The sequence below is a fragment of the Ambystoma mexicanum genome, chromosome 5p (genome assembly GCF_040938575.1).
Source record: "Ambystoma mexicanum isolate Mex_15411 chromosome 5p, UKY_AmexF1_1, whole genome shotgun sequence".
Classification (NCBI taxonomy): Eukaryota; Metazoa; Chordata; class Amphibia; order Caudata; family Ambystomatidae; genus Ambystoma; species Ambystoma mexicanum.
In genome coordinates, this window is record NC_090930.1 from 233,564,161 (window position 1) to 233,581,856 (window position 17,696).

The window sequence follows — 17,696 nt, forward strand, 5'->3', positions numbered from 1 at the left end:
CAAATGTGTGGGCTATCCACAAGACCAAATCCAGTCCTCCCCAGGGCGTTTGGTGTACCAGTCATATAGCCTTTACCCTTTGCACCTAGGTCAGTGCACCCACACATGTAAAGCACCATTTTCATAGGGGCACCTGTAGGAACGCGGGAAGGTAGGACATTACTTGTTGCCTGCGTGTTTATGTGGTTTCCTGGTCACAAATGTCTCAACATTGTGTTGTTTCCCTACATTTTGGACTTTTCTGGGCATTCTGGGTAATACATTGTAGTGCGACACGCAAGTGAGACCTCTTTGGATTTCCATAGGTGTCTACTTTTCAGAAATGCATGGGGTTCCCTGTTTTCCTTGGTCGCTGCGACACACCAGACTTAACTGTGTGGGTTGTCCACAAGGCCAATCCAGTCTTCCCCAGGGCGTTTGGTGTACCAGTGGTATAGCCTTTTCCCTTTTTGTGCGCAGGTCAGTGTACCCACACATTTGAGGTACTGTTTTCATCGGTACTCCCGTGGGAACATGGAAAGGTAGGAATGTGGTGTTGCTCGTGTGTTTTGGTGGTTTCCTGATCGCAAATGTCTCAAAATTGTGTTTTTCTTCCCTACATGTTGGAGCTTGCTAGGCATTTTGGGAAATAAATTGTAGCGCAACACACACAGGTAAGACCTCTTTAGATTTGCACGAGTATCTTATTTTCAGAAATGCATGCTGTGCCCTGTTTTCCTTGGTGGCTGTGATACCCCAGAACCAAATGTATGGGTTGTTCACAAGACTAGATCCAGTCTTCACCAGGGCATTAGGTGTAACAGTGGTTTAGCATTTTCACTTTGTGCCCAGGCCAGTTCACCCACACATGTGTGGCACCATTTTCATCAGGATGCCTGTGGGAATATGGGAAGGTAGGATATTTTTACTGTTCTCTTTGTTGTGAAAACGTTTTCATACATTTCCTACTGGGGTTTGTTACACAGCCCTATCATTTTCCAAATGTCCCCTACATTTGGTTCTGCTTTAGGCACTGTATGATTTTGTGGTGCAAGTCACCTATCATTGACAAGGTTAGCCTGTGCTCTTTCAAAAAATGTATGCTTGGCATTCTTCACCACATTGGTTTTCCTTATTTTCAAATGCTAAATACACCAGTTTAGGCTGTCAGCCTAAACATAATGTGTACCAAGTCTTAGTTTTTGGCTATGGATGTTTTTGGGCATTCTGGGTAATAAATTGTAGCACGACACATGCAAGTGAGAACTCTTTGGGTTCCCACAGTGTCCTATTTTCAGAAATGCGGGGGGTTCCCCGTTTTTCTTGTTGGATGCAACACGCCAGACCCAAATGTGTGGGCTATCCACAAGACCAAATCCAGTCCTCCCCAGGGCGTTTGGTGTACCAGTCATATAGCCTTTACCCTTTGCACCTAGGTCAGTGCACCCACACATGTAAAGCACCATTTTCATAGGGGCACCTGTAGGAACACGGGAAGGTAGGACATTACTTGTTGCCTGCGTGTTTATGTGGTTTCCTGGTCACAAATGTCTCAACATTGTGTTGTTTCCCTACATTTTGGACTTTTCTGGGCATTCTGGGTAATACATTGTAGTGCGACACGCAAGTGAGACCTCTTTGGATTTCCATAGGTGTCTACTTTTCAGAAATGCATGGGGTTCCCTGTTTTCCTTGGTCGCTGCGACACACCAGACTTAACTGTGTGGGTTGTCCACAAGGCCAATTCAGTCTTCCCCAGGGCGTTTGGTGTACCAGTGGTATAGCCTTTTCCCTTTTTGTGCGCAGGTCAGTGTACCCACACATTTGAGGTACTGTTTTCATCGGTACTCCCGTGGGAACATGGAAAGGTAGGAATGTGGTGTTGCTCGTGTGTTTTGGTGGTTTCCTGATCGCAAATGTCTCAAAATTGTGTTTTTCTTCCCTACATGTTGGAGCTTGCTAGGCATTTTGGGAAATAAATTGTAGCGCAACACACACAGGTAAGACCTCTTTAGATTTGCACGAGTATCTTATTTTCAGAAATGCATGCTGTGCCCTGTTTTCCTTGGTGGCTGTGATACCCCAGAACCAAATGTATGGGTTGTTCACAAGACTAGATCCAGTCTTCACCAGGGCATTAGGTGTAACAGTGGTTTAGCATTTTCACTTTGTGCCCAGGCCAGATCACCCACACATGTGTGGCACCATTTTCATCAGGATGCCTGTGGGAATATGGGAAGGTAGGATATTTTTACTGTTCTCTTTGTTGTGAAAACGTTTTCATACATTTCCTACTGGGGTTTGTTACACAGCCCTATCATTTTCCAAATGTCCCCTACATTTGGTTCTGCTTTAGGCACTGTATGATTTTGTGGTGCAAGTCACCTATCATTGACAAGGTTAGCCTGTGCTCTTTCAAAAAATGTATGCTTGGCATTCTTCACCACATTGGTTTTCCTTATTTTCAAATGCTAAATACACCAGTTTAGGCTGTCAGCCTAAACATAATGTGTACCAAGTCTTAGTTTTTGGCTATGGTATTGCTTGTTTTGTGAAACATTATAAAAATGTATGATTTCCTAACTAGAAGAGTTTGGGGAATGGAGTGATGCATTGCTTTTCTGAATATTCATGGATCTCTTTTTTTAAGATATGTGGTTTGTAAAAAAAAGTTTAAAAACTAAGAAAAAAAACCTTTATCTATACCATGTCATTGAATCTATCTAAGCCTTCCATCAAAAAGTTGAGACCTTGTCGTGTTATTTTGTGCTATGGCATTACTTCGATTCTGGGGTTTTCCCATTTGGAGAAGCGTACACCCACACATGTTAGGTACCATTTTCGTCGGGACACCTGTGAGAACGCGGGAAGGTATGACATCTGTTGTTGGCAACGTGTTTCAGTGAGTGGACAGAGGGAAATGTCTCTGAAATTGGATGCAAATAAAGACAATTCTCAAACATTTCGCTCTGGCCACCCACCGAAACACACCGCCAATAACACATGGACTACCTTCCCGCATCCCCACACGTGTTCCAACGAAAACGGTACCTTGCATGTGTGGGTGCACCTACCGGGGGCGCAAAAGGAAAAGGGTAATCCACTGGTAACGCCAAGCCTTTCGGCACAGCACATTTTGTTCATGTGGGCAACCTACAGGTTTGGGCCTAGGGTGTCAAAGCCAGCATGGAAAACGGGGAACCACATGCATTTCCAAAAAGAGGACACCCGTGGGAATCCTCAGAGGTCTGCCTTGCGCAAATTGCCCCAGTTTTTATTAGCCACAATCCCAGACAAAGTGTGATATTTGGTGGGGGAAAAACACAATGTTCACTTTGTGTGGGGTTCTGGGTAATACATTCTGGGCCGCTTCGCACAAGTCAGACCTCTGTGCATTCCCACGGCTCTCCTCTTTTGGGAAATGCATGGGTTCCCCAGTTTCCTTGCTAGCTTCGACACCCTATGCAAAAATGTGTAGGTTGCCCACATGAAAAAAATGTGTTGTGCCGAAAGGCTTTGGGTTACCAGTGGGTTACCCTTTTCCTTTTGCACCCCAGTAGGTGCACCCACACATGTGAGGTACCGTTTTCGTCGGGACACCTGTGGGAACGCAAGAAGGTATGACATCTGTTGTTGGCGACGTGTTTCGATGAGTGGACAAAGGGAAATATCTCTGAAATTAGCTGGAAATCAAGACAATTCTCAGACATTTCGATCTGGCTACCCACCGAAACACACCACCAACAACACATGGCCAACCTTCCTGCATCACACATGTGTCCTGATGAAAACAGTACCTCACATGTGTGGGTGCACCTACCGGGGGCACAAAAAGAAAAGAGTAACCCTCAGGTAACCCCAAGCCTTTCGGCATGGCACATTTGGCTCATGTGGGCAACCGACAGATTTGGGCCTAGGTGTCGAAGCAAGCAAGGAAAACAGGGAACCCCAGGCATTTCCCAAAAGAGGACATGCGTAGGAATCCACAGAGGTCTGACTGCAAATCGGCTCACAATGTATTACCCCGATCCCCCGGCAAAGACCCACATGGGAGAATCATTCCCCAGAAATGTCTCTTGTCCTTTCCCCATAGGGGCCGGGGTACGGTACCTGCCAACGGGGCGGCGCAGACCCGAAATGTGGAAGAAAAGCCAGTAAGTATTATGGCTGTTAATCAGGCTTTCCTTCTGTGTTCCTTCTGCTCACCTTTTGTTTCTTCCTCTCTCCCCTAGGTGCAGAGATGTGGCGTCCGATGCTGACAGCCGCGATGGAGCCGGGAGATGTCTCGAGGACAGGTGAGTGAAGCGTGGCGCTGCAGCGAGCAACACAATGCTTTTAAATGGAAGTCTTTCTTCAGGGATGCTGGCGAGAAGATTCCGGATGCAGGTATGAAGTTTGAAATAGTCCTTGGTTTTCACCTTTCTCTTCTCTTCCTTCCTTGCAGGTCTTCCAGGTTCGAGGCGGGCGTGGCTGGAGTCCAGGAGCAGGAGCAGACACGGTGAGCGTTAAGCTGCAGGAAGCAGAACAATGCGAAGCATGAGCTGCTGTCTGGGCGTGGCTTAAATAGCCTCCAAAGAAGTCCCAGGTATGCATCCTTCCCCAACTAGGTATGTATCCTTCCCTGGCCACGCCCGAGTGAAAAAATAGTCTTTATGAAAAAATAGTCCCTTTCAGGTCTCAGGGAGGCCTGAGGCATGCAGCATGGTCTGCATCAGGTAAGTGCACAAAACACCTCCCTTTATGAGCCTGGCGCCTATGGCGCCAGGACTGATGTCCAACATGAGCCTGGCGCCAAAGGCGCCAGGACTGAGTCCAAAGAGCCCCTATAAGGGGCCGCTGGGCTTTTACCCGAGGGCATGATGCCTGCTTCCGGGGGTGCTGGGCCTGGCCTGGTGCTCCGGGGGTAGGCATCATGACAGCACTCCCCCCCAAGGCCCCTCCCAAGGTCATTCCTTCTGGAGGTTTCGGTTTGTTTGGGAAATTCCGATGGAACCTTTTTACCAGCCGAGGTGCATGTACGTGATCACTGGGTTCCCAAGACCTTTCCTGAGGCCCGTACCCTTTCCAATCAATTAGATAGAAAAGTTTTGATTTTGAGATCTTAGAATCCAAAATGTTCTTCACCTCGAATTCAGGCTCCCCATCTATCTGAATCGGTTCTGGTGGCTTTGTTAATCTGGTTCCTGGGTGCACTGGTTTCAAAAGTGACACATGAAAAACGGGGTGAATCCGCATGTTAGATGGTAGATCGAGCTTGGCTGCCACTGGGTTGATTATAGCTTTGATCGAGTAAGGGCGTAAATACCTTGGATTAAAAGTTTGAGGCCCCTTGAGTGATAGGTGTTTGGTAGCCAACCATACTTGATCCCCTATTTGGTATGGAGGTGCCTCTGTTCGATGCAGATCCGCATTCTTTTTGTATTTCCCTTTCGCATGTTGCAAATGTGCAGTTGCATCCTTGAAGGCTTGAGTAATTGTAGAATGCAAATGGTCCACTGCGGGCATTTCAAGGCTCAGAGGTGAGTCCAAGTCTGAAGTACGAGGGTGAAGTACGAGGGTGATGTCCATATAGGGTATAAAAGGGGCTCTGACCAGTTCCAGAGTGTATCGAGTTATTGTATGCATATTCTGCCACCCATAAAATGTCCTTCCAATTACCCTCCGATTGGTGCAACATACATCGTAGATATTGTTCAAGGGTCTGGTTCGTTCTCTCCGTCTGACCATCGGTCTGTGGGTGGTGGCTGGTCGAGAGTCTTATGTCGATTTGTGCCAGTTGACAACACTTTTTCCAAAAATGAGAAATAAACTGGCTTCCCCGATCGGAGACTAGTATGGACGGGAATCCATGCAAACGGATGATATTTTCGAGGAATTCTTTGGCAAGAACAAAGGCTGAACGTAATCCTTTCAACGGAATAAAGTGGGCCATTTTGGAAAATAAATCCACCACGACCAGAATAGTATTGTAACCATTACAAGAGGGCAGGTCTGTGATAAAATCTAGTGACAGGGTGTGCCAAGGTGCTGGTGGAATGTCTAAGGGCTGAAGAAGACCGGCGGGTCTTGTCTTTTGACTTTTGTTTTGGGCACAAACTCCACAGGACATCACAAAAGATTTAATATCCTTTTGCCAGGAAGGCCACCAGAATTTTCGTTTAACCTTTTCCTCTGTTTTGGCAATGCCAGGATGTCCTTCCATCAGGGTATCATGATGACGGGAAATAACCAGTTCTTGCAATTCCTTTTCTGGCAAAAATAAGCGTCCTTGGAAGTAAGGTAAGCCATCCTTGACTGAAAAGTTAGACCCCCTTTTGATCCAATCCTGCAAGGCTGAAGAGTCCAGGAATTGTTTCACTCGTGCTTGAATGTCTTCAAGGGTTTGTAAAGTGGTTATCCCCAAAATAATTCTTTGTTCGGGAATTATCGGCACAGGTTCTGAGTTTGTGTCTACTTCTTCCATTCCAATTCGGGATAGAGCGTCCGCCTTACCATTCTTATAGCCGGGGCGGTATGTGATTACAAAATCGAACTCAGCAAAGAACAAAGCCCATCGGAGCTGTCGAAACGATTGAGCCTTGGCAGTTTTTAAATATTGTAAATTCCGGTGATCAGTGATCACGGTGATGGTATGCCGGGCGCCGAGGAGATAATGCCGCCAAGCCTTGAAGGCGGATTTAATGGCTAATAGTTCCTTATCGGTGATCGCATAATTTATCTCCGGCGGCGAGAACTTTCTGGACCAAAATGCTACGGGGTGCAGTTGGTTGGTTTCAGGGTCTCTCTGAGACAGGACAGCTCCCATGGCTAAGCTGGACGCGTCGGTTTCGACTATATATGGGAGATCGGGACGTGGGTGCTTCAAAATAGGTGCAGACGTGAACTTAGCTTTCAACTCCTGAAAGGCCTGTTCGGCTTCCTCGGTCCATTCAAAACGTTTATTTTTTCGCAAGAGTGCAGTGATGGGTTGCACCACACGTGAAAACTCCGGGATAAACCTGCGATAAAAGTTGGCAAAACCAAGCATGCTTTGGACTCCTTTCACCGAACTAGGTGATGGCCATTTGAGGATGGCATCCACTTTCCGTGAATCCATTCGGACCCCTTTAGGTGTCAGGATGAATCCGAGAAACTCAACCTCGGTGGTATGGAAAACACATTTTTCCAGCTTGGCAAACAGTTTGTGCTGGCGCAGTTTATCTAGGACGGCCCTGACATGCTTTCTGTGATCAGATTCCGAAGAGGAGTACACAAGAATGTCATCGATATACACGACAACACAGACATCGATGAGTTCCCGAAGGACATCGTTCATGAAGAATTGGAAGGCTGCAGGCGCGTTGCACAACCCGAAAGGCATCACCTGGTATTCGAATAGTCCATATTTTGTACGGAAGGCCGTTTTCCATTCGTCGCCTTCTTTTACTCGTACCAGATGATAAGCCCCCCGGAGATCTAACTTGGTGTATACGCAAGCGTCCTTCACCTGGTCAAGGAGTTCAGGGATCAGAGGCACAGGGTAACGATTTTTAACAGTTATCTGGTTCAATGCGCGGTAATCGATACAAGTTCTAAGGTCGCCTTCTTTTTTAGGCACGAAGAACAAAGCTGAGGATGCCGGGGACTTTGGCGAATGAAACCATTGGCGAGGTATTGATCTAAATATTGTCTCAAATGCGATTCTCTGGTTCAGTAAGGGCGTAAATCCTGCTACAAGGGGGTTGTGCGCCGATACCAGATCGATTTGGCAATCGTACGATCTGTGGGGAGATAACGTGTTGGCCTGTTCCTTTTGGAAGACGTCCTGAAAGTCTTGGTACTCTGGAGGTAGCTGCACGGGGACAGAGGTTACTGATGCTAGATTAATCTTTGGATTTTCTGGGTAGCAGGTTTGTGCACAATCCGGGAAGTTTATTCTCTTCGCTCGCCAATCAATTCGAGGATTATGTGTCTCTAACCAAGGGATTCCGAGAATAAGCTGAAACTGTGGAGCCTTGATTACATCAAACACAACTGCCTCCCGATGGCCATCCGGACCTACAAGTGACACCTCAGCTGTGGAATGTGTTACCGGTCCAGAGGCAATTTCGGTTCCATCTACTGTGGTGATGACATCTTTGTTGGTTTTAGAACGCAGAGGGAAGTTTATCCTAGAGACCAAATCTCGATCCACATAGTTTCCCATAGCCCCGCTATCGATGTATGCCTTTATAGCATGCAACCGTTTAGGCTGTTCCAGATCTACGAGGACCATTGGCACAATGAAATGCGAGGTCTGAGAGTTAGTTTTCAAGCTCGGCAAGCGGACCCCTACGCTTGCCGGGCGTGGTCGTTTCCCGATACAGAGTTTCCATGGATTTTATCAGCGGCACCTACCACCTTCTTGGGCGGCTTAACCGGGCAATCTCGTAGAAAGTGTCCAGAGGACCCACAATAAAGGCATAATTGCATCTGTCGTCTTCTTTCCCGTTCTTTTTGAGTTAGGGGTCCTTTAACACCTCCGATTTGCATAGGCTCCGAGGCATCAGCCCCCTTGGGGTTAGCGTGGGTCTTGGCCAACACCCGGGTTTCAAACTTGGACCGATCTGCTTTTCTGTTTTGCAGCCTGTGATCCAATTGGACCACTAAGTCTATATATTCAGTGCATTCTTGGGGCGGATTTACAACTTGTGCCAGGACATCTTTAAGTTCTCCGCGTAGACCTCGATAGAATAACGTGATTCTTTTATCCTCTGGCCAACCAGTTTCTACAATTAGTCTATTGAAGGTTGCAATGTAGGATAGAAGGTCTTGATTGCCCTGTCGCAGAGATAGAAGTTTGTCATCCAGAGCCTGTTCCTGGGAGTGTTGAGCAAATAACCTTTCCATGCTTGTTTGAAATCCTTGAAAATCACGAAGAATCGGGTCATCTTGAGTTACCAGTGGGACTGACCAATCGGCAGCACAGCCGCTGAGATATGACAACACTAAGGCTACCTTGGTCTGATCATTAGGGAAGGCCCCAGGTCTGCATAGGAAGTGCAAACGACACTGATTCATGAATACGGCGAATCGTTTGGGGTCCCCAGCAAAGCGTTCAGGTGGGGCCAGCGGCATGTTTCCAGGTAGATTAATCTGCACCGGGTTACTGGAAACCACAGGACCGGGGTTCCCCCCGGAACCGGGTAAAGGAGTTTGTCCAGCTTGCCCTTGCAAAACCTGTCTAGCCAGGTCATCAGCTCTATCCTTTATTACAATCACTTCCCTCCTGAGGGCACTAGTCTCTTGATGAGCGTCGTGTACTTCGGCCCGTAATTCCCCCAGTAATTGGGCCAACTGGTCAGTTTCGGAAGTTTCCATAGCGCCTGGGTGGGAATTTGTAGGAAGGCTTCGCGTTCTGTAACGCTCACCTGGTTCCCACGGGGGCGCTGGTCTAGTCTGGATTGCTGTGGCCTCTTCTAGCATGATGCGCAGGACCCGGAACACCGATTGGACAGGACCTCCAAATCGTGCTTGCCTGGCCCGTAGGAATATCCTTCTGCAGATGAGAAAGGGGATTAACAGTCTGCAGAATAGTGTGCTAGCTCCCCCCTTTCCTCCTTCCCCCTTCGTTCCTCTCTAATTTCCTCCAAACCCCGGTTTAAGCTCACCTTATGGTTTGGAAGGATGAACTCTCCATCCTGCTTCTGGTGCAGGGGCGCATGTTCGTCCAGTTACTTCACTGGTTTTCAGAATGGCACTGGCAAAATCCACTTGACTTTCCTGAGCGATGCACCGTAAGTATGAAAGTTCAAAGTTCAAATGAGGCCTCCTTTATGTTGTCTTTCTAACCTGTGATCTGTCCTTTATTTCAGGTGCAGAATGAAGGCGATGCGTCGAGGGGTTAAACTGCCGAGGTGAGTAGTGATGAGGGCGATCCCTCTAAATGTCCTTATCATTCCCCAGAAATGTCTCTTGTACTTTCCCCATAAGGGCCGGGGTACGGTACCTGCCAACGGGGCGGCGCCGACCCGAAATGTGGAAGAAAAGCCGGTAAGTATTATGGCTGTTAATCAGGCTTTCCTTCTGTGTTCCTTCTGCTCACCTTTTGTTTCTTCCTCTCTCCCCTAGGTGCATAGATGTGGCGTCCGATGTTGACAGCCGCGATGGAGCCGGGAGATGTCTCGAGGACAGGTGAGTGAAGCGTGGCGCTGCAGCGAGCAACGCAATGCTTTTAAATGGAAGTCTTTCTTCAGGGATGCTGGCGAGAAGATTCCGGATGCAGGTAAGAAGTTTGAAATAGTCCTTGGTTTTCACCTTTCTCTTCTCTTCCTTCCTTGCAGGTCTTCCAGGTTCGAGGCGGGCGTGGCTGGAGTCCAGGAGCAGGAGCAGACACGGTGAGCGTTAAGCTGCAGGAAGCAGAACAACGCGAAGCATGAGCTGCTGTCTGGGCGTGGCTTAAATAGCCTCCAAAGAAGTCCCAGGTATGTATACTTCCCCAACTAGGTATGTATCCTTCCCTGGCCACGCCCGAGTGAAAAAATAGTCCCTATGAAAAAATAGTCCCTTTCAGGTCTCAGGGAGGCATGAAGCGTGCAGCATGGTCTGCATCAGGTAAGTGCACAAAACACCTCCCCTTATGAGCCTGGCGCCTATGGCGCCAGGACTGATGTCCAACATGAGCCTGGCGCCTATGGCGTCAGGACTGATGTCCAACATGAGCCTGGCGCCAAAGGCGCCAGGACTGAGTCCAAGAGCCCCTATAAGGGGCCGCTGGGCTTTTACCCGAGGGCATGATGCCTGCTTCCGGGGGTGCTGGGCCTGGCCTGGTGCTCCGGTGGTAGGCATCATGACACCATGTACCATGTGGGTGTACCGTTCCCTGAACACAGCAGCAGCTCCAGAGAGCCACACCAGGATCCCCATTCCTCCCCAGAGGTGACATCTGTAACGAAGCACAGCCAGAGGTTGAGCCTGGGCTTGCAGACGGACAACCCACGTGGGAGGGATCCGCTCCCAGGGAAACACCAATGTTCTGCTGGCATGGGGGGCCATTTGTGGCCTGCCCCTGCAATTGTGTCCCAGTCCAGCAACATATCTGCCCAGACAGCCCATTCCCATCCACACCACCAACAATCCAGCCCCAGTCTCACCCACCCCACTGACAGTGGGCCCTAACCATAGAATAATAAAAAACAGTACTCACATAACGTTGCAGCTGCCCACGTAGAAAAAGCTGTAAACAAAACAAAAAACATGTGTTACCAATGGTAACACCAGCAAAAAAAATCAATAATTTTCAAGCATGCCCCCCCCCCCCTTGCAAGCCAACCTTGGTGGTCTACTGAACCTCACCGCCAGTGAATACCCATTTGCCCCTTCCTACGGGCAGATATCTGCCCCAAGGGCGGCCTGCATGAGGTGTTCCCTCCACCCCTTTGGGGTGAAGGGGGAGAGGGCCCCCAAAAATTGTGGGACAGGCCCCAGGGTGGGGAAGTAAGGTTTGGGCACCCCGGGGCCAGATTGCCACACCAATGAGCCCCTCTGTGCCAAGGCAAGTTTGGTAAACAAAGAAAAACATTGACAATGGCAGGCTGACCTTTAGGGGGGCTGAGTGGAACCCTACACTGCCAGGGTATTTTCTAATGTGAAAGGGGGTGCACCTCTCCACCCCCACCCCAATTGGAGGTGTGGCGCATCTAATGTAGCCCTCCCTGGGGGCAGATAAGGGGGGCTGTCTGGCACTCTTCCCACTGGGTCCAGGCGTCCCTTCCTAGGAGCAGACATCTGGGCCCAGGGAGGGCTGCATGACATGGCACCCACTCCATTGCGGGTGGGGGGAGTGGGTCACTGCCCCATCCAATTAGATAATTCCCCGTCCATTTGGGGTGCCCCAGAGCCCCCCTAAAATGCGTTCCACCAGTTCCACTTTTTCCTTTGGTAACCCAACTCCCCTTGCACAGAGGGGCACATTGGTGTGCCAATCTGGCACCAGGGTGCCCAAACCTTACTGCCCCACCCACTGGCGGGCCTGTCCCCCAATTTCTGGTGGCCCTCTCTCCCTAGTGATATTGGTGGGCGTGTGTTGATTTTGCGAAAATATACTTCTACACAAGATTAGGACTGTGGCGGGAGTCCTGGAGTGATTGAGGTGGGGGAGGGTCAAATTGGTATCAGCATAAAAGGAACTGGGGGGTCAGGGCTGTTGGGCTCTGGCCTGGCAGGGTGGGGGTTGAGAGGGCACAGCAGTTTGGTGGAAATGAATGGGCAATAGGGCGTATGACTTGTCACTGTCTCACGCTCTCTGCAGAACACATTCATTTGGAAATGATACTATTGGATAGTAACAAGGCATGGCTGGGCTTGCGTGAGAACATGGCTCGCGCGGAGCTGGCAAGGGGGAGACAATGGTGTGGGCTGGTGGTTTGAGGCGCTGGGGATGGGAGATCTGTATTTCAGGCCCAGTAGAAAAGATGGCTTTGGGCCTAGTTCAAAATGGCTTCTTATTGCGGGGTTGAGGGCCATAGTATATATGTTATTCTATATTGGATGTGATGCAACAGAAGGACGTGGGGGTTACGCCTGCCCCCTTGGTTATTACATATGTTATGTTCCTGGAGTGACGCAAGGGGAGGTAAGGATCATCTCTTTCTTAACAATACACTGGATGATATGGTCTGGTGGATTATTGCACCGTGAAAAATTCAGCAAACAGTTCCAGGGCACTCCTTTACATGGAGCCATGGTGGATGCACTCATTTGGAACATACCTCACAGGACTAAAAGAGGAACTAACCTTCCCATGATCTGACACACTTTGCTCTGCCCGGGCCACTCCTGGTAGCCACACACATTCCATGTACAGCAAAGATGTCAGGCAGCCAAAGCAACCCAACAGTGATCCAAGAGAGATTCACAGGTCCTTTCAAATCCTATAGGTTGACGGCACCCTGAACCCATGGCTGACAAGCTTGCAGAGAGGAATGGATGAGTAGAGCAGCCACAATGTGTTTTAGAGGAGCAGCAATGCATGTAAAATTGGTACATAATCCAAATTAGAAATAGAACTGAGTTACCAATGCCGACAATTAATCAATCAATCAGCTATTTTTATAGTGCTCTTTCACCAAAGGCATCATGTTGCTTAAACAGCCGACAGCCAAGACAGATTGAGAAGAATCACAAAAACTGGATGGGAGGAGGGTTTACCTAAAGAGAAACGTTTTGAGGCTTTCTTTGAAAGACAGGAAATCGTCAATTCTCCTTAGCTTAACAGGCAGCAAGTTCCAAACCTTGGGCCCTGCCACTAAAAATGTACTGCCACCAAGACGTTCTTTAATATATTTGGGTTTATGCAACAATGCTGCATTTCAGGATCTCAAGGAGCGTGCCGGGATGTATCTATCCAGTTTCTCTGGAATGGCTAGACACCCCTGGCTTCTTAGAGCACTGGTGCATGATACACAGCGCTTTGAATTTTACCTGTGCTTCAATCGGTAACCAGTGAAGAGATTTTCAGGCCCTAGTTACTCCTGCTCCAGCTGGAATATGTGAACCAGGTGCACTGATGCATTTAGTAGCACTTGTAGGTGCTGGATAAGAAAGGCTGGCTATGCCAGATAGATGGCATTACAGTAATATAGGCTCCGATCTACACATGCTGCCACTATTTGAGCATGAAACCTATCTGGGATAAAGGGAAGAACCTTCTTTAGTTGTTTAAGCTTTACAAAGCCTGCTCCATGTACTGAATTAACCTGAGCCTCCATGGACATGGATTCTGATAGCTTAATCCCTAGTTTACAAACTACTTTGGCAGGCTTAGGTAATAGGCCCAGCGATACCGACCAGAAGTCATTGGCCCATCCCTCAGGTGCTCTTGGCAGACCCAAGATCAGTATCTATGTCTTCCCGCCGTTCAGCTTGAGCCAATTCGATGCCATCCAGACCCAGACGGCTTCCAGGCCGTTTTGTAGCCTATCCTTTACATCAGCCTGCTTCAGGTGTAATCTAAACAGAATCTGTGTGTTACCTGCATATGAAAAGACCATAAAGCCAAACAAAGGAATAAGAATCATCATGGGGTGGATATATACATTGAAAAGTAAGGGAGAAAGGGCTGATCCCTGTGGGACTCCACAGGCAACCAAGACCGGGAACGAACGATAGGGGTGAAGAGAAACTATTTGGGAGCGTGAGGTCAAAAAGGCACGGAACCAGTTCAACGCTACCTCAGAAAACCCTGCCTCCTCTAGCCTCACTATCAGTATCTCATTGTCAATAGTCTCAAAAGTGGCCGACAGGTACAAAAGAATGAAGCCTGTTGTATCGCCTCCGTCCCTTATCATTGTGAGGTCATCATGAACCGATAGCAGAACTGATTTGGTTCCCATCAAGGGACGAAAGCCCATTTGACAGCTATTGAAAATGTTTGGCTTTCCAAGAATGTTCTCAGTTGGGGGTTCACCACTGCTTCTAAAATTTTCATAAGAAAGGACAGGTCTGAAATAGGCAGATAATATGCCGGAATCGAGGTGTCCAGTGTTGGCTTTTTCAATAAAGGTATGACCAAAGCTTCTTTAAGTTTAAAGGGGACTAGGACCCACATCAGGGATGAGTTAACTGCTGTGGCCAATGTGTCAAAATAATCCATAGGCACTGATTTAAACAGTTTCAGCAAGATGGGATCAAGGGGAAACCTCGATTTAAGCTTTGCTACTATCTTGATCAATTTCTCCCTATTCGTTAAGGTGAAATCAGAAAAGCGCGTCTCTACCTTTTCGATCTTTAGGGAACCCCTTCACTGCAATTCAACTCCTGATCCCTTTGATTTTACTAATGAAGAAAGTTGAGAGATCATCACATAAAAGTTGTGAGGTGGCCATCTGTGTGTTGCTATCTGGTTTAGTGAATATATTTATACTCTTAAATAGTTTTTTAGGAGCATTTAGTGCTGCTTGATTTGACTCCTCGAAGTACTTAGATTTGGCTATTTTCAAAGCCTTGCGGTAGGCCGCATAGAGTTTCCACCATTGTCGCTCTGCCTGTCATTTCTCCAGGCGTAAAATACCCGAAGCACCAGCCTGTATGGTGATGATGAATTGTATGTTTTCATGAATTAATCATGAATATTTTCTATCATGTCCCTTGATTGTATGTATTCGAGATAAGCTGTGTTAATTATTGTTGATTAATTGTTGGTTAATATAAGTGTATATGCTTTGAGAGTTTGATACATTGAGAATATGGAGACAGATGATGGCCACTTGGGCTGTATAACATGTATTAATCTTTATTAGCACCCTGGCGGGGGGGAACCAACCCATCAGGTGGCTAGGAGGGCAGGCTTGAACCGCCTGTGAAAGCCCATATTCCATGTAGCCTGACAGCCGGCTCCCCCACCTGCCATCTTCCCCCCACCCTCCATCCCTTTTTTTCACACCCTCCCACACCCTCGCAACCTACTTATCTTATTTCTGCTACAGCAAATGCTGCCCCATCAGCCACTCCTTCTCCTCGGCTCTTGCTGGATGCCATTGAAAGGGAAGAAAGGTGACTTTGCATTCCATGTTGGCCATCTCGGAAAATAATTTAACTTCATTCCAGAGGGATGCTTGCGGAATCCCGTTGAACGAAGGAAAAGGCTTTTATTTATTTTTAACAGATATAAATACACCCTGTTCTCCTGACCCTGTCAATTTATCAAAGTACGTTCACCATCACTTCATGCCATGCTGTACTGCATCTGCAATAAAATGACCCCTCTGCTTGGTGAAGTACAACACTTCTTTTGGAGAAAAGAATATGAATCCAGAGGAGCACCACACATCCACGTGCTTTTGTGGATAAAAGATGCTCCCAAATTTGGCCATGCCAGTTATGCCACTGTTTTACAGTTTATTTAAAATAGATTATCTGTGACATTCCTTCAGAAAGCACACACAGGGCCTCATCACATGTTGGACTTCAGACCTTAAATGCGGTCATAATGATATTACTGCTGTATTTAAGGTTTGGACTCATCACAAGTTTGGTGGTAAGTTGGAATTTTACCTCCAGCTTTTTGCTGGAGGTAAAAATGTCCACTTAGAGCCTGTTTACTGATGTTTTTGGTGCTATTAACGCGGTGCAATTACTGTCAGTGTCAATAGCTCTTCCCACTGGGAATCGCGATCTGGTGCAAATTGCGTCGGACTGAGTTGCAGTAATGCAAATTGAATTGGGTGGTATCACGGCACAATTTGCGCCAGGTTACCACCCATGTCATGATAAAGCCCATAGTGACTATGTACACACATCTTACGCTTCCCAAAAAATTAATGTAACAAATACTGCTGACTTAGATATAAAAACAAAGCTAAATAATATACCAAATGTCGCTTTGGATTCCCTAGACCACTTTGCAAAAAAGTACAAGTAAATAGCCTTGTGTCTTCTGTTTGACACAGTCTAAAAGACAAATCATCAGAAAACACAAACAAAATGACAAAGCATCCCTGTTCATCAATGATTGCAATGCAATCATTGCCCTCTTGTGGAATGCAAACATAGACATACAATACATTGCAGAAAATTCCACTGCAGTTGAAATAAAGTTCACATCTTAGCTCACCAAAGCTGAGAAAACAGAGCTAAAAGATCTCAGAGATGACATATCATCTGACAAAACACTATCACAAGAATTGTAAAGCTTCGGTATAAAAATGCTCACCCACAGAGGATGTGGGTGCTACAAAGCTGCAGACTATTTACAGCCTTACATAGAAAATCTGAACACATTGTTTGGATAAACATTGGCCAAGCTTCATTTAAAAAAAGAATCCTAAAATACTACCAAGAGATAGAATGAATAACCACAAATGATACCAAACACCAGGACATTTAAACAAGCTATTTAAGGGACACGTAATACCCAAACAGAAGTACTGCTTTGGAACACATGTGACATAGCCCAAAACTACTCCTACAAACCAATGTCACAGCAGATGAGAAAACCTGCAAATATTCAGTCTCAACTTGTGAAGGATGCCTACAAACACTCATCAATCCCAGCTTAATTAATCAAATGAAGTTATCATTTAAATCTCTGCAACTTAAAGAACTGTACTACATGGCCCTGGTGCAACTTGTTAAACCTTGGAGAAAAGAAGAAGAATTATTAGGTGACTATGACTCATTTGAAGCTGCACTCAAAGCACAAAAAAGCAGCAGAACATATATCAATTTCAAACAATACAAAGAAATGTCGCACAAAGAACACCTACAACAGGAAGACATTAGAGCTCAACTACATGAAGACACTCCTGAGGGGAGTCAACTTTCCCTTACAGGAAGCCAATAACCACTTGGAGACCCACTCATTCTAAATAGCCATGACTGAGGTAGAAAATATCACATATCAATCTAAACAACCTGAAGACGACTTGTCAGTGCTGAGATCACAGCTAAATGGTGAACATCTCACCATGTATCTGAATTCACTGAATAAATTGAACATGGTTTTAAAATTTTACTAAAATGTGTAGCAGTAAACATTATAAACCTCTGCTCCTGTATGTAAGTGGTGAAGCTGCTTCTGGTAAAACTGTCTAAAATAAAATAATCAGCACATTTGTACACAACTTAACAAACGACATCCTTTGAGCTTGAGCTGCCTACAACATAGGAGGTGCAACTCTGCACCGACTACTGCTCCTCCCAGTAGACCACGAAAACAAGTTAGAATGGTACAAATTATCAGCAGAAGCTGCTACTAAAGT